Source organism: Dama dama, chromosome 12 (assembly GCF_033118175.1).
Source record: "Dama dama isolate Ldn47 chromosome 12, ASM3311817v1, whole genome shotgun sequence".
In the NCBI taxonomy this organism is placed as follows: domain Eukaryota; kingdom Metazoa; phylum Chordata; class Mammalia; order Artiodactyla; family Cervidae; genus Dama; species Dama dama.
Window position 1 is genome coordinate 55,122,524 of NC_083692.1, and position 15,358 is coordinate 55,137,881.

A 15,358-nucleotide genomic window follows, 5' to 3' on the forward strand; every position below is an offset into this window, starting at 1 on the left:
TAAGATAATTATTGATAGGTATGGTCCCATTGCCATTTACTTTGTTGTTTTGGGTTCACGTTTATACAACCTTTCTGTGTTTCCTGTCTAGAGAAGATCCTTTAGCATTTGTTGAAGAGCTGGTTTGGTGGTGCTGAATTCTCTCAGCTTTTGCTTGTCTGTAAAGCTTTTGAATTCTCCTTCATATCTGAATGAGATCCTTGCTGGGTACAGTAATCTAGGTTGTAGGTTATTCTCTTTCATTACTTGAAGTATGTCCTGCCATTCCCTTCTGGCCTGGAGGGTTTCTATTGATAGATCAGCTGTTATCCTTATGGGAATCCCTTTGTGTGTTATTTGTTGTTTCTCCCTTACTGCTTTTAATATTTGTTCTTTGTGTTTGATCTTTGTTAATTTGATTAATATGTGTCTTGGGGTGTTTCACCTTGGGTTTATCCTGTTTGGGACTCTCTGGGTTTCTTGGACCTGTGTAACTATTTCCTTCCCCATTTTAGGGAAGTTTTCAGCTATTATTTCCTCGAGTATTTTCTCATGGCCTTACTTTTTGTCTTCTTCTTCTGGGACTCCTATGATTTGAATGTTGGGGTGTTTCACATTGTCCCAGAGGTCCCTGAGGTTGTCCTCATTTCTTTTGATTCTTTTTTCTTTTTCCTCTCTGCTTCATTTATTTCCACCATTTTATCTTCTACCTCACTTATCCTATCTTCTGTCTCTGTTATTCTACTGTTGGTTCCCTCCAGAGTGTTTTTGATCTCATTTATTGCAGTATTCGTTCTTAATTGACTCTTTTTTATTTCTTCTAGGTCCTTATTAAACATTTCTTGCATCTTCTCAACCTTTGTCTCCAGGCTATTTATCTGTAACTCAATTTTGTTTTCAAGATTTTGGATCATTTTTATTATCATTATTCTAAATTCTTTTTCAGGTAGATTCCCTATCTCCTCCTCTTTTGTTTGACTTGGTGGGCATTTTTCATGTTCCTTTACCTGTTGGTTATTTCTGTGCCTTTTCATCTTGTTTAGATTGCTGTGTCTGGAGTGGGCCTTCTGTATTCTGGTGGTCTGTGGTTCCTTTTTATTGTGGAGGTTTCACCCAGTGGGTGGGGTTGGATGATTGCCTTGTCAGGGTTTCCTGGTTAGGGAAGCTTGCGTTGGTGTTCTGGTGCATGGAACTGGATTTCTTCCCTCTGGAGTGCAATGGAGTGTCCAGTAGTGAGTTTTGAGATGGGTCTATGTGTTAGGTGTGACTTTGGGCAGCCTGTATGTTGACGCTCAGGGCTATGTTCCTGCGTGGCTGGAGAATTTGCATGGTATGTCTTGCTCTGGAACTTATTGGCTCTTGGGTGGTGGTTGGTTTCAGTGTAGGTATGGAGGCTTTTGGATGTTCTCTTATTACTTAATGTTCCCTGTAGTCAGGAGTTTTCCGATGTTCTCAGGTTTTGGGCTTAAGTCTCCTGCCTCTGGATTTCAGTCTTATTCTTCCAGTAGTCTCAAGACTTCTCCAACTATACAGCACTGATAATAAAACTTCTAGGTTAATGGTGAAAAGATTCTCCACCGTGAGGGACACCCAGAGAGGTTCAGAGTTACATGAAGAAGAGGAGAGGGAGGAGGGAGATAGAGATGAGCAGGAGCAGAAAAAGGGGGACTCAAGTGGAGAGAGACAGATCTACACAGTTGTGTGTTCCCAGAGTGTTCTCCGTAGCCCAGACACCCACAGAGATTCACAGAATTGGATTGGGAAGAGAAGGGGAAAGGAGGAAATAGAGGTGATCTGAGGGAGAAAACAGAGAGTCAAAAGTGGGAGAGAGTAATCAACACACTCCTGAGTAAAAATGGGTACTGAATATTGGATTGTTAAATGTCCAAAATTGATATCAAATACTGAAAAACAAAGATTAAAAATCTAGAGTAGAGGTTAGACTGTTAAAAATACAATATTAAAAACAAAAACACACAAAATTTTAGAAATATATATGAAGTTCTGTTTAAAAATGGGGCCTCTTCTTTTTTTTTTTGCAAGGTTATAGTGAAGTGAAAACGAAAATTAAGAAGTAAAGAGGACTTTGAAAGAAAATAAGAGAAAAAAAATTTAAAAAAAAATTTTTTTTCTAATAAAAAAATAGTAAAAATATGTGAAAATGAAAGTTAAGGAGTAATGGAGGAGTAAAAGGGAATTTTAAAAGAAAATAGGTATGGTAAAAACCACTACAATATTGTAAAGTAATTAGCCTCCAACTAATAAAAATAAATGGAAAAAATAAATAAATAAAAGAAAATAAAAGAGAAAAAAGAAAAAGAAAAAAATTTTTTAATTAAAAAAAAAAAAGTAAAAATATATCTAGGAATTTCTCTGGAGCTGTTGCGGTCAGTGTGGGTTCGGTTCAGTTTCAAATAGCTCCTCATTCCAGCTTACACTTCTTGATATCTATAGGCCCCTTCCGGTGTAGTCGGTTTTACCTACAGGGATTTTAATCTGTTGCACCGGTCACTTCTGAAGCGGTTCCCCTTGTTTATTTGGTTTCTGTTTGCCGGTCTCTTCAGTGTCTAATTTCCGCCTTGACACAGGCGGGCAGAGGTGGTCTCTTGTTCAGGTTCGCTTGTTCAGCCGTGCTGCAGAGAGGGAGGGGCGCTGCAGACAAATGTCACTGGCGTGTGTGGGGAGCACTCGCAGTGTTCCGGCCACACTGGGTTTGCCCCTGCTCATGGGTGTGTGCTCTCCCCATCTACACTGCTCAGGCTCCAGGCTGCTCTATACGGAGCGGGCCCTGCATTGCGTGCAGTTCCAGTTTTCGGGTTCTCCACAAAAGCGCGGACTGGGTTGGGCCTGCGTTTTGTGCCTTCCCTGCGCGAGCAGCTGAGGCAGCAGGGAGCTTGCCAGGCGCACTCTCCCCGGGTGCGGTGCGCCTTCTCCCCTCCGTGGTCCCTGCCTCAGTTTCTGCGTGCACCAGTCGCATGAGTGCGACTTGTGTCTGTTCTCGGGAGCTGGCCTCTAGCTGCGACCCTCCCGGAGGATGTCAACCATCCAGAATCTCAGGAAGTCTTTGGTTAGAAACTGGAGGCCTGTTTACAGTTTGGCAGGGGTGCTGTCTCTGGGGCCGAGTTTGCCCCTTTCCCCTCCTCCCCCCTGCCTCCTGCCTCCAGTGGGGATGGGCCGGTCCGCAGGCTAGCTCTTCTCTGGAATTGCTCAGTCCCTTTGTTCTGCCAACGGCCGCAGTGTGTTCAGGCCGGTTAATTTTCTCTCTCTCTCTCTCTCTTGCTATCCCACAGTTTAAGTTGCTATCTCACGTTATCTCCCTCCGATTGCCCTCAGGGCATTCAGGCCCGGTCCTTACCCTAAGCAATGCTGCCGCTCCTCTCCATTCCACCCCCACTTGCTGGTGGCGGATGTGGGCGTCTGGGGGTACTTTTCTGCTGGGAGTTGCTTTTAGGCATGTAATCTGTGGGTTTCATTTATTTTTCCTCCCAGTTAGGTTGCCCTCCGAGATTCGAAAACTTCCCCAAGACCCCCCAGTGAGAGGGTTTCCTGGTATTTGGAAACTTCCTCTATTACAAGTCCCTTCCCGGAACGGGTCTCCGTCCCTAGCTCTTTTGTCTCTCTTTTTATCTTATATATTTTGTCCTACAGCCTTTTGAAGACGATGGGCTGCTTTTCTGGGCGCCTGATGTCTTCTGCTAGCGGTCAGAAGTTGTTTTGTGAAGTTTGCTCAGCGTTCAAATGTTCTTTTGATGAATTTGTAGGGGAGACAGTGGTCTCCCCGTCGTATTCCTCCGCCATCTTAACTCCTCCCCTTAGGAAGGCTTTCTTATCTCTCCTTGCTTTTTTTTTTTGAAACTCTGCATTCAGGTGGATATATCTTTCCTTTTCTCCTTTGCCTTTAGCTTCTCTTCTTTCCTCAGATATTTGTAAGGCCTCCTCAGACAACCATTTTGCCTTTTTGTGCTCAGTAAATGTTTTGTTCAATGAATCTGACTCTTATCACTCAGTGGAAAGGACCTTTTATATATCTAATTGCAGTTCTTTTCTATTAGAAAGCAGAGGCTGTTTTCCTCATTTTTGCACTCTGTGTGTTCCTAGAATATAATGGAGGTCAATAGAAGTCTGTTGATTTTGCTAAAAGCGAAATTCATTCCCCTTGAAGGTAAAGTCAGTAATTGTTTACAAGGTGGCAAAAGAGGGACCTTCTTCAAAATATTTCCCTTGCTCTTTTTCAAATTCCGGTGTTGATGATGTGTTCCTTTGACTTACCTTTTCCTTATCCACCTATCTTACTTTATTTTTATTTTTATCCTTATTGTGGCTATTAATTTAATATGTCAAATTCCAGAACTTATCCTCTGTTAAAGGCATTTCAGCTGTTGAGGAGGCAGGAAGGTTTGGGGTTTTTTTTGTTTTGTTTTAATATTTATTTATTTTTATTTTTTTGGCTGTGCCGGGTCTTAGTTGCCGTGTCTTTAGTTCCCCCACCAGGGACTGAACCCAAGCCCCATGCACTGGGAGCAGAGTCTTAGCCATTGGACCATCAAGGAAGTCTCAGGAAGATTTGGTTTTGTTTAGGGTGGGGATGGGCTTTCCAAGTGACACAGTGGTAAAGAATCCACCTGCCAATGCAAGAGACAAAAGAGACATAGTTTTGATCCCTGGGTCGGGAAGATCCCCTGGAGTAGGAAATGGCAACGCACTCCAGTATTCTTGCCTGGAAAATTCCATGTACAGAGAAGTCTGGTGAGCTATATAGTCCAGGGGGCTGCAAAGAGTAGGACACAGCTGAGCGCGCATGCATGCATGAAGGGTGGGGCTACAGGGGTACCTTCACCACCAGAGGCAGCCCTGAGTGGTTCTGTTTTCCCTGAATGGAATTTTTAAAAATTGAGGTATAGCTTATTTACAATGTTGTGTTCGTTTCTACTGTACAGCAAAGTGATTCAGTTATACATGCATATATATATTTTTTTTTTTCATATTCTTTTCCATTGTGGTTTATTACAGGCTACTGAATGTAGTTCCTTGAGTTATACAGTAGGGCCTTGTTGTTTAGCTTATTTTATATATGGTAGTTTGTATATGCTAATCCCAAACTCCTAAACTCCACCCCACCCCCACCCCCGCCATTGTCTTAGTTTTTTTTTTTTTTTTTTTTCCCATCTTACTTTAAAATAGTAGGGTCATAGGGAAGGGAAAGGATTAAATCAGCCAAAAACAAAACTTTGCCTTCATTACATTTTTGCTTTGGGAATTTTTATAAATCAGGCAGACTATCTCCTGTGGGCACTCTTCAAATCACAGCCTGTTTTTATACAGCCTGAGAGCTAAGAATGCCTTTTAAATTTTTAAATGCTTGAAAAAAGCTTGAAAGAAGAATAAAAGTTCATGACATATGAAAATTATGTAAAATTCAAATGTCAGCAGTTTTAAGTAAAGGTTTCCTGGGACACAACCACGTTCATTAAGTTCTGTGACATCTTGTGACTGTTTTGTGCTACAGTGATGGAGCGGAATGGCTGTGACAGAGACTTACCGGTCCACAAAGTCTAAACTATTTACTATGTAGAAGAAGTTTGTTGACTCCGTACTCTCAAAGGAGGCTGTTTCTACTCCTACACTTAATCCTATCAGCTTGTTCCAGTATTTTTTTTACAAAATATATAAATATACAAATAAATCGATATCATTAGATATAATCTAATTTTAGTGAGGAACCAACACTCATTTTAGAAGCTACACAGATTACCAAAAAGTTATGTGTAAGTAGAAATCTTATAAATAGACTCATGGTTTAAATTTTTTTTAATTTAAAAAAAAATTTAATAATAATACTTTTTATTTATTTGTTTTTGGCTGTGCTGAGTCCTTTTGGCTGCGTGGACTTTTCTCTGGTTGTGATGAGCAAGGGCTACTCTCTAATTGTGGCTTCCCATTGTTGTGGCTTCTCTTGTTGCAGAGCACAGGCTCCAGGGAGCGTGGGCTTCAGCAGTTGCGGCACGTGGGATCAGTAGTTGCAGCTCGTGAGCTCAGAGCACAGACTCAATAGTTGTGGTACATGGGCTTAGTTGCTCCACCACATGTGCGATCTTCCGGGGTTAGGGATGCCCTTGTCTCCTGCATTGGCAGGTAGATTCTTTACCCCTGAACCACCAAGGAAGCCTGGTTTAAGTGTGTTTTATACTTCTACTTTAAATGGTTATTTAGGTGTAGAGAGAAGAAAATGTTCTGTGTCCGAGTTTCAGTGTTAGGTTGGTCTGATGCAGGCACTGCCTTACCGCTGAGGCACTTCCTCTTCATCGTGTCTTTTCTCTGCTCATAATTCTTGGAGCTCAGGCCATCGGCACTGGTTGCCCACCTCTCAGCTCCCTGGAGGCAGACTGCTTGAATTATGATCCTACAGGAGAGGGACAATTTTTCTCAGGGTGGAGGAGGAAGTGATTTATTCCATTTACTGCCAACAACATGCCTGAGAAATCACCTGTCTGCAATGAAATGGTTTCCATAACTGCAAAGAGCAGGGTGGGCAGGAACAGGCAAGGATAGGAATTCCAGAATTGGTGTCCCTTGTCCCCTACCCCCCACCCCACCCTCCAGGTTAGCAATCAGTATGAGGTGGTCGTACTGGCCCCACATCCTCACACGGACTCTCTCCACAAACTTACAGTTTTGCAGCTGGTCGCCTGAAGGAATGTGAACTTGGGCTGAGTTGGTAGCAATGGGATTTTCAAGTGTGACATCACCTCCCAATCGGGAAAGGTGATGAAGCCTGATCCCAGCCTGAAAGCCGTGATCTCCCCAGGCTCTCGGGAATCCTACCTGTTCCTGGATTTGCGTTGGGGATTGTGTTGCTCTCAGCAGTGTGAGTCTTAAAGCTCCATTTTCCCTTCTCATCTCAGTGCCCTATGAGAATTCGCAGGCCACTAGCAGCACGGGAGCCTTCTAGCCAGGCTCTGGATTGTTGGTGAGCAACTTCAGGGTTTGAATTGAGGAAAGTTAATAGAAGGCTCCAAGCCTTTCACTCTGCCTTTTCCATTGAATTTTTCCATCTCCCATTTTTGTAGTGTCATGCTTCCCCGATGGCTCAGAGGGTGAAGAATCTGCCTGCAATGCTGGAGATGCAGGAGATGCAGGTTCAATCCCTGGGTCAGGAAGATCCCGTGGAGAAGGAAATGGCAACCCACTGCAGTATTCTTGCCTGGGACATCCCATGGACGGAGGAGCCTGGCAGGCTACAGTCCATGGGGTCACAAAGGGTTGGACACAACTGAGTGACTGAGCATGCACACACCTTTAAACAAAGAATTCCCAATCTTTTCTTTGGGTAAAGAAATTTTGCCTTTGCCCATAATCATAAAATCCAAGCAGTTACCACACTCACAACACTTCTGACACCAGATGAGTGGATTCTTCACTACCACAAGCTGATTGGCACCGGCCGAGTGGCCTACAATTCAGTTCAGTTCTGACACAGTCCACTTGGAGTTAGCATCAGATCTCGAAGGTTAAGGGCTCAGTCCCCCCAAAGGGAGAGGGTATATGCATACATAGAGCAGATTCATTATGTTATGCAGTAGATGCTAATGCAACACATTGTAAAGCAACTATTCTGCAATAAAAATTAATTAATAAAAAAATTAAAATGCAAAAATTATTTTTTTAAAGACTCAGCTCCACAAGACTGCTCCCACTTCAGGTGTTAGTCCCAAGTCCCAGGCTGTCACCTGTACTTCTGACTCCCCACTGGCTATAAATTAGATTTCCTTTGACCCCTCTTTGGGTTAAAATATTTGCTAGGATGGCTCACAGAACTCAGGAAAATACTTTCTTTTGTTTACAGGTTTATTGTAAAGGACACAATAAAGATTGAATGAACAGCCAGATGAAGAGATACAGAGGGTGAGGTCCAGAAGAGTCCTGAGTACAGGGGTTCTGTGCCTGTCGAGTGGCAACATGCCACTATCCCAGGATGTCAATGCTCACCCCACAGCTCCCCGAATCTGGTCCTACTGGGATTTTTATGGAGGCTTCACCATATAGGTATGTGTGCACTCGGTCGTGCCTGCTGTTTGCCATCTCTTGGACTATAGCCTGACAGGCTCCTCTGTCCATGGGATTTTCCAGGCAAGAATACTGGAGTGGATTGTCATTTCCTCCTCTAAGCGATCTGCTCGACCCAGGGATCAAACCTGCATCTCTTGTGTCTCCTGCATTGGCAGGCAGATTCTTTACCACTGGGCCATCTGGGAAGCCAGGTTGATTATTAACTCCATTTTCAGCCCCAGAGAATGAGGGGTTGGGGCTGAAAGTTCCAAGATTCTGATCATGGCTTGGTCTTTCTGGTGATGAATGCTCATCGAGAATTTGACCACAGGTCACCTCATTAGAACAAATGACACTCCTATCACTTAGGAGATTAAAAGGTCTTGGAAGCTCTATGTTAGGAAGTAGAATCAAAGACTTAAGTATTAGAACAGGAGATTTCCCTAGGACCTCTGTTTTACAAGAGTTTTAGGAATTCTTTGTCAGGAATCAGGTATAGACATATATATTTATTTATTATTTCACAGAGGGTACAGATATGAAACTGAAGACCAAATTGTTGGAGCAAGTTGCCCAAGATTCAGCAGCTCAGGGGCAGCAGGGTTCACATTATAATTGAGGGTCCCTGAGCTCTTACCCAGATGACTTCCCAGCACACCACACTATCTTCCCTTGGCTAGTGGAGGTGGGTGGCAGACAGAACCATGAAGGCAGATTATTAATGGATAGGATTAGGTCATTAAAAAGGAGTGAGAAGAACTACTCTATGCCAGAGGAAGAACTATCTTTGCTGCAGAAAGTATGAAAACACAACTTTAAGACATATGTCCTAGACTCTACTATCATGCTGCCAACCCTAGGCTCCCACTGGGTCCTCGGACTTTGCACAGGTTCTCTCGTTCAATACTTGAAATAACTGTATAAATAGGCAATGTTATCCCCATTTTAATTGAAAACAAAATTGAGGCTCAGAAAGCACACAAAGTTGGCAAGTACTAGAGCTGGGGTTGGAATATGGGGCTGACTGTATTAGAGTCAAGTATATGACTGTTTATGAAGCAAAGTTCAAGCTGTTTTTTACCCTTTTCTGCCACTCTGCTGAGAATGCTAATAAGCTTCAGGGAGGAGAGGAGGGGCCCGGTGGGAGTGGCTGGTTTGAGGATGGGCCAGGCAAGGCTCCAAGGCCTTCTAAAGGACAGCCTACCTGACCTTCAGGGAGCCCTGGGTTGAGCTGTAACTGGAATGAAAGTCCAAGAGAGGAGACGAACTTCCCCCAGATGGAGAAAGCTGAGCCCCTGCCCCCAGAGAATGGTCCATGGCTTTACAACAGGACTGGGCTGCTGGCTCCAGTCCATGCTGACCCAGAAGACAGAACCAGCCTTGTAATTAGTTCTCTGGTTTACCTGACATAAGTGATGGTTGCTCATACTTCAGGAGGTGCCAACTTTCCATTCCCCAACCAACAGCACAACTTTAAATGGACTTTCACATGTAAAGTTCAGTGAGCAGACACCTGCCCACCAGGGCCACATTATAATTGCCATGGACCCTGGATACTCTTGCTTTTGTGGGCTACTTCCTCCTTAAAAAAATGATTAAATTTTATTTTATGTCTGTATTGGTATGAAGACAAATATTATTATATATTGAAACATTTTCTTCAATCTAAAAATTGTGGGTTTTTTCCTTCTGATTTTAAAAGAAATTAAAGGACTTCCCTGGTGATCCAGTGGCTAAGACTCTGCACTCCCAATTCAGATTCAGGTTCTATTTCTGGTCAGGAGACTAGATTCTACATGCTGCTAAGCTAGAGAGCCCACTAACCGAGACACAGCACAGCTAAATAAATAAGTATTTTTAAAAAAAGAAATTAAACATTTTCATGGGCCTCCTATGCATCATGGGCCCCAGGCACTGCACCTCCTGTAGTTAGCAGAGAAGATGGACCTGTTGCCCACCCTGCCCTCTCTTCTCCATCCCATCTCCGTGGCCCTGTTTGCTCAAACAGAGTCTGTGTTTACTGAAGGAAATTCACAGTGAAGTGCATTCCTTTCATGAAGAAAGCCAAGTAATAAAAGACAGTCAAAAGGATAGAGACCCTGAGAAAGCCCAGCACTGGGAGTGAAGAAGACAGGGTATCAGTTGGGATTTTGTCACTTAACTCCTCCTTCATTATCCTGTAAAGACAGGGGTATGTTCTTTCAGGGGAATGTTGAAGGTCAGAGGAGACGATGAGGGGGAAATGAAGTTTCAATGAAGCCAGAACTTGGATTGATCTAATTAGTTTGTTTGTTTTTTTTAATTTATTTATTTGGCTGCAGTAGGTCTTAGTTGCAACGTGCAGGCTCTTCGATCTTCATTGCCGCACATGGCAATGAAGAATTTGCAGCATGCGAATTCTTATTTGCACCATGTGGGGTCTAGTTCCCTGAGCAAGGATAGAACTGGGGCTCCCTGAGTTGGGAGCATGGAGTCTAAGCCACTGGACCACTAAGGAAGTCCCATGATCTTGTTAATTTCTAATGTGAAAAAGGCAAGCAGAAGCTTTGACCTGAGAGATGAGAAACCCTCATCCAGAAAGTGGCCAGTAGTGGCTCCTGCCCAGGTGCTCTCCGGAAGTGAATGCACCAGATAAATGTTTATGAAAGGAGACAGGAAATTCAAGGAGCCTGGGGAGTGCAGGCCTTCCTGGCAGGTCTGCCAGGAAGCAGAGAGAAGTAGCCAGACAAGGGAAGGGGAGGGTGTGACCCTGGAGAGCCGCCCTGTGCAGGGTGGCCACAGGCAGATTGGAGGATGTGGGGTGAGGGAGGGTGGACAGGGGGTGGAAAGGGTAACGCTGACCAGAGGGCAGAAAGCTGCGAGGTATGTGAGTGACCTCTGTCCACGGCCCTCAGAACTTATCGCATCTCCCCCTTCGTGGAAGATTCAGTGTGGTTGGATATTGTGTAGGAGACAACAAAGGAGCTGAGTTTGTGGCCAGTTTCAATACCAGCTGAAGTGGAAACATGAGCAGATATGCAGGAACAAGGAATCAGAAGATGCTAGAAGTGAGGTGAGGGACAGGTCAGTCTTGAGAAGGTCTTTTAGCAACAGGACTGTCTGGCCAGCAGGCCCCGGGAAAACAAGGGCCCTGGCAGACCAGCTTCTTCAAAAGCTTGTGAAAACATGTGAGATGAGAAACAAGTTAATGGACCTAAAACACAAGGATAAAAGTATAAAATTGGAAGTAATACATTTTAATGAAACATCTATAAGGTGTAATTATGTTGACTTCATTCATTTTTCAGTGTAGTATTTGTAGGTTCTTTACATTTGAAAGGAAACCTACGGTTTGATTTTCTCACTCTATAGTCCTGTGTATGTATGATAATAGCTCAAAAGTCATAGCCAATCATATAGTCAGTGAATGACTGGTACCTAAATAATTTCAAAAGCAAAATTAGGAAAACCCTTTATTTGTTTTCACAGCAAAAAATGTTGTATTTAATATGAAATGTGGGTATATACTGATATGTTTGGTTTGATGTGGAATGTAGACTCCGTAATTAAAAGGCTCGGGGCCTGTTATGGTCTGAAACCAGCCCTGTTCACAGGCCCTGGAACTGGGGTATAGGCCAAGTTGAACCAGATCCCTGAGGAGTGAGATGGGGGCCTCAGATGATATCAGATAATAACTACGTTGGGTGAACTCAGAACCTTCCAATTCAGAGTCCATCTGCACACAAGTGCTTTCAACCCCGAAGAGCTGGTCAGATGTGTAAGTTTCTACTTTTTATCTTTTATATATAATGTGTTATGCATTTTTAATCATTTAAAAAAATTTTATATTGTAATCAATTTTGAAAGGTTACCCTCCATTTACAAAATATTGGCTATATTCACTATGTTGTACAAAACATGTATCCTTGTAGCCTTACACCCTATAGTTTGTACCTCTCACTCCCCAATCCCTATAATGCCCCTCCTGCCGCACTGGTAATCACTAGCTTCTTTGTATCTGTGAGTGTGCTTCTTTTCTGTCCTATTCATTAGTTTGTTGTAGTTTTTAGATTCCACATATAAGTGAGAGCACACAGTATTTGTCTTTCACTGTCTCACCCTTAGCATAATGCCCTCCAAATCTATCCATGTTGCTGCAAATGGCAACATATCATTCTTTTCTACGTGCTGCAAATGGCGACATGTCATTCTTTTCTACGTGCGTGTATGTGTGTGTGTGTTTACACCACCGCTTCTTTATGCAGATGTATAAACTTTTAGATTGCATGTATAAAGCTCTCTGGAAGGAATAAGCACCTTACAAGTGAACTGAACTGTTATGTTAAGTCTCCACTAGGGCTAATGTAACTCATGAAGGAGAAAGTGAGCCAGAATGAGCAGGTGATAAATTACTACTTGGTTGGTGGCAGGGAGCCTGCCCAGGTCAGGAGGCCCGGGTGTGTTGCAAGGAGCTGCTGGGGGCCTGTGGCCGGGACTGGCTGGACTTAGCAGTGGTAGGTATCCTGATGGTAGCTGGGATGGACTGTCACCCTCCTCAGCACTCTGATCCAGCACTCAATGCCATTTCCCCCCTTTTTCCCCCTTAATGATTTCACTGTAACACTTGACGAAAGGGAGGAGGGAAGAAAACAGTGCTCCCCAGACTTCTTTCTCCCCCCTCATGTTTTGTCTTTGATACTCTCTCCGGGCTCATGTTGTGCCAGGCCCTTTTCTCGTCACCAGCTGTGTCTTCTCCCTGTCCCCACCCTCCCCAGTCAGGTAGGTGTCTCTGCCTGCAAATCTCCTTCACTGAGGCCACAAAAGTGGCCATTAGTTAACCCCCTCAGAAGCCTTGCAGGCTGGGCACAGAGCTGTGAGTGGCAGAGAGGAGAGAGGCCCATTTGAGGGGCCCCAGGGGTAACCCAGGCCCTCCCTGTCACCCCACCACCAGGGGCTCTGCGCAGAGAGTCAGGCCGGAAGTAGCTGAGAGGACGCACTGGCTGTAAAGCCCCTGGTGTTTGCTCTTCATGGCGGGTGGCCTGAGGAAGGCAGTTTAATGGGTCTGTGTGTCTCTCTATCATGGGTACCAGTGGCCAGAAAAGCAGCAACCAGAGCAAAGGGGAGCGTGGCCCTCTCCCCAGGGCTCCCCCCACCACACCAGGGTCACTTCAGACCCTGAGGCCTAATCATTGTCGCAACAATGAACTGGTATTCTCTAGTACTTCCCTCACCTTGTATGCGGAACAAGGTGGGGCAGGGGTCAGAACAGCGCCCGTCTTACAGGTGAGGAAATGTTTCAGGGGTGCGCTGACTACCCAGTGTTCTGGGACTAGTGATGCATAAGCCTGTCGAGCTGGGAGCCTCGTTCTTCTGACGTCAAGCTCACTCACAGTGTGTGGGGCTTAGACCAAGAGCCCACAGGAAGCACGGGCCCTCACTAAGCAGCCAGTCAGCCGTGAGTATGTATTTGAAGTAGGAATATGCACACGGTGAATACTTGTGATCCAGAACCAGAATTTCTGTCTCAGGCAACTCTCAAGTTCCTTAAAATGCTGACAGCATGTAAAGCCGTTACACCATGTAAAGAATTTTAAAAAGATCGTTTCTATTATAGCAGAATTCAGTTTATTCATTCATCCATGTTATTTATTCATTCAATAAGTGTGTGTGTGTATGTATCTCCAATTCCAATAAAGCAATACTCGATTTCCAATAAAAGCAGGGCAATTTGCCAAAAATCAGTGCCCCCTCCAAAACCCAATCTACGACATAATCAGTTCACTCGATTTGTCAATTTAATCACTTTGTCAACTGACTCATTTACTCATTTTACCAATTTTACTCATTTTAAGAGCTTTAACAGTAATGTTTTAATAATTAAAATGTTGGCTACACAGAAATACTAGAAATTAACATTTTTTCCACATGAAACACTAATACTTTTCCAGGCAAAATGCCAACTTTTAACTATATGGTAGGATTATTTTGGCTACTTCTGGTTTCTTTACGTGCTTTTGAATATAAGTGTATATTTCCAAACTTAAAACATTTAAATATTTTTTCATCAGCTTCTCACAATGGATATAAGCCTTAACTTCTTAGAGGCAATACAGGGAAATGGCTACATAGGAAGGTCTGAACCCAGAGCCAGCCATCCCGGAATGTCAGCCCAGCTCTGCCACTTTCTTAGGGTCATCTCAGTGGTACATGTGTGATGTGATCTCAGCCATGTTATGTATAAACACTATGGGGAAAAAAAAAACACATCACGATAATAACAGGGTTATTTCTGAGTGGTAGGATCATGAGAAACTTTACTTGCTTTCCTTATAAATTTGTCAAGGAAAAAAATCAATCGATGGTCAAAGAAAGAAACGGAACGTTCTATTTGAGCCAGCCTGAGGACTATAGCCCAGGAGACAGCGGATACTCTGGGGAACTGCTCTGAAGAGGTAAGGGGAGAGGTCATTAATGTGCTTTTGATAAAGAGGTCCATGCAACCAAGTACACATCTCAGCAGGAGATTGTTGCTAGTCATGAGCAACAGACGTCTTAGATGATGTTTGTAGTGCTTTTCTAAGTATGGGAAGGTGTAAGAATCCAGGCTATAAAAAATTTTTCCTTAAAATATCTAAGGCCTTCTGCCTAATATCTGAAGGCCTTCTGCCAGATTTCCCAGAGCACAGAGTGCCTCATCCCAGATCTTCACCCTGAATTCCTTTCTCTGATATACCAAACTGCAACAACTGATGATTTGATTCTTGTAGAACTGGATGGTGAGCAACATTCTTTATTTTACAGTTCCTTCCCTTTCGGTCTTAATTTCAACTGAAGTTTGGGAGGCATGTAGTAACCAATTTGTCTCACAGTGCTAGACATCCCAGGTCAGGCGAGTATTTCATTAAAAGACCACTCAATGTGCTATTCCTGGACCAGGCCCTGTGAAGAGCAGCCCAAAGCCTCTGGACCATCTGTCTGTTATTGTTGAGTAAATGGTTCCCTCTTGTTGCTTCTTCCCATACCTAGAGTTCCACTATTACAATCTTTGATCTGTATGTGTGTGTGTATACATATACATACACACACATATCTATCTACGTAGAGAGAGAGAGATATATAAAACTTTATTTATTTATGGCTGTGCTGGGCTTTGTTGCTGTGTGGGGCTTTTCTCTAGTTGTGGTGAGCAGGGGCTGCTCTAGCTGCGGTGCATGGACTGCTCCTTGAGGTGCCTCTCCTGTAGACAGGCTTCAGGGAGCGCAGGCTTTAGGAGCTGCTCCCCTCGGACTCAGTAGTCGTGGTTCCTGGGCCCTGGAGCACAGGCTCAATAGTTGTGGCCCACGGGCATAGTTGC

At 43.8% G+C, this 15,358-nt stretch overlaps 1 long non-coding RNA gene across 1 annotated transcript; it reads left to right on the forward strand.

The window, feature by feature from the left end:
- Positions 1-7,864: 7,864 nt before the first annotated feature.
- LOC133067236 (uncharacterized) lies at positions 7,865-14,675 on the forward strand. Its single transcript, XR_009695228.1, has 3 exons — positions 7,865-8,022; positions 11,619-11,782; positions 14,348-14,675. It is a non-coding gene; the product is annotated as an uncharacterized LOC133067236 (long non-coding RNA).
- Positions 14,676-15,358: the final 683 nt, after the last annotated feature.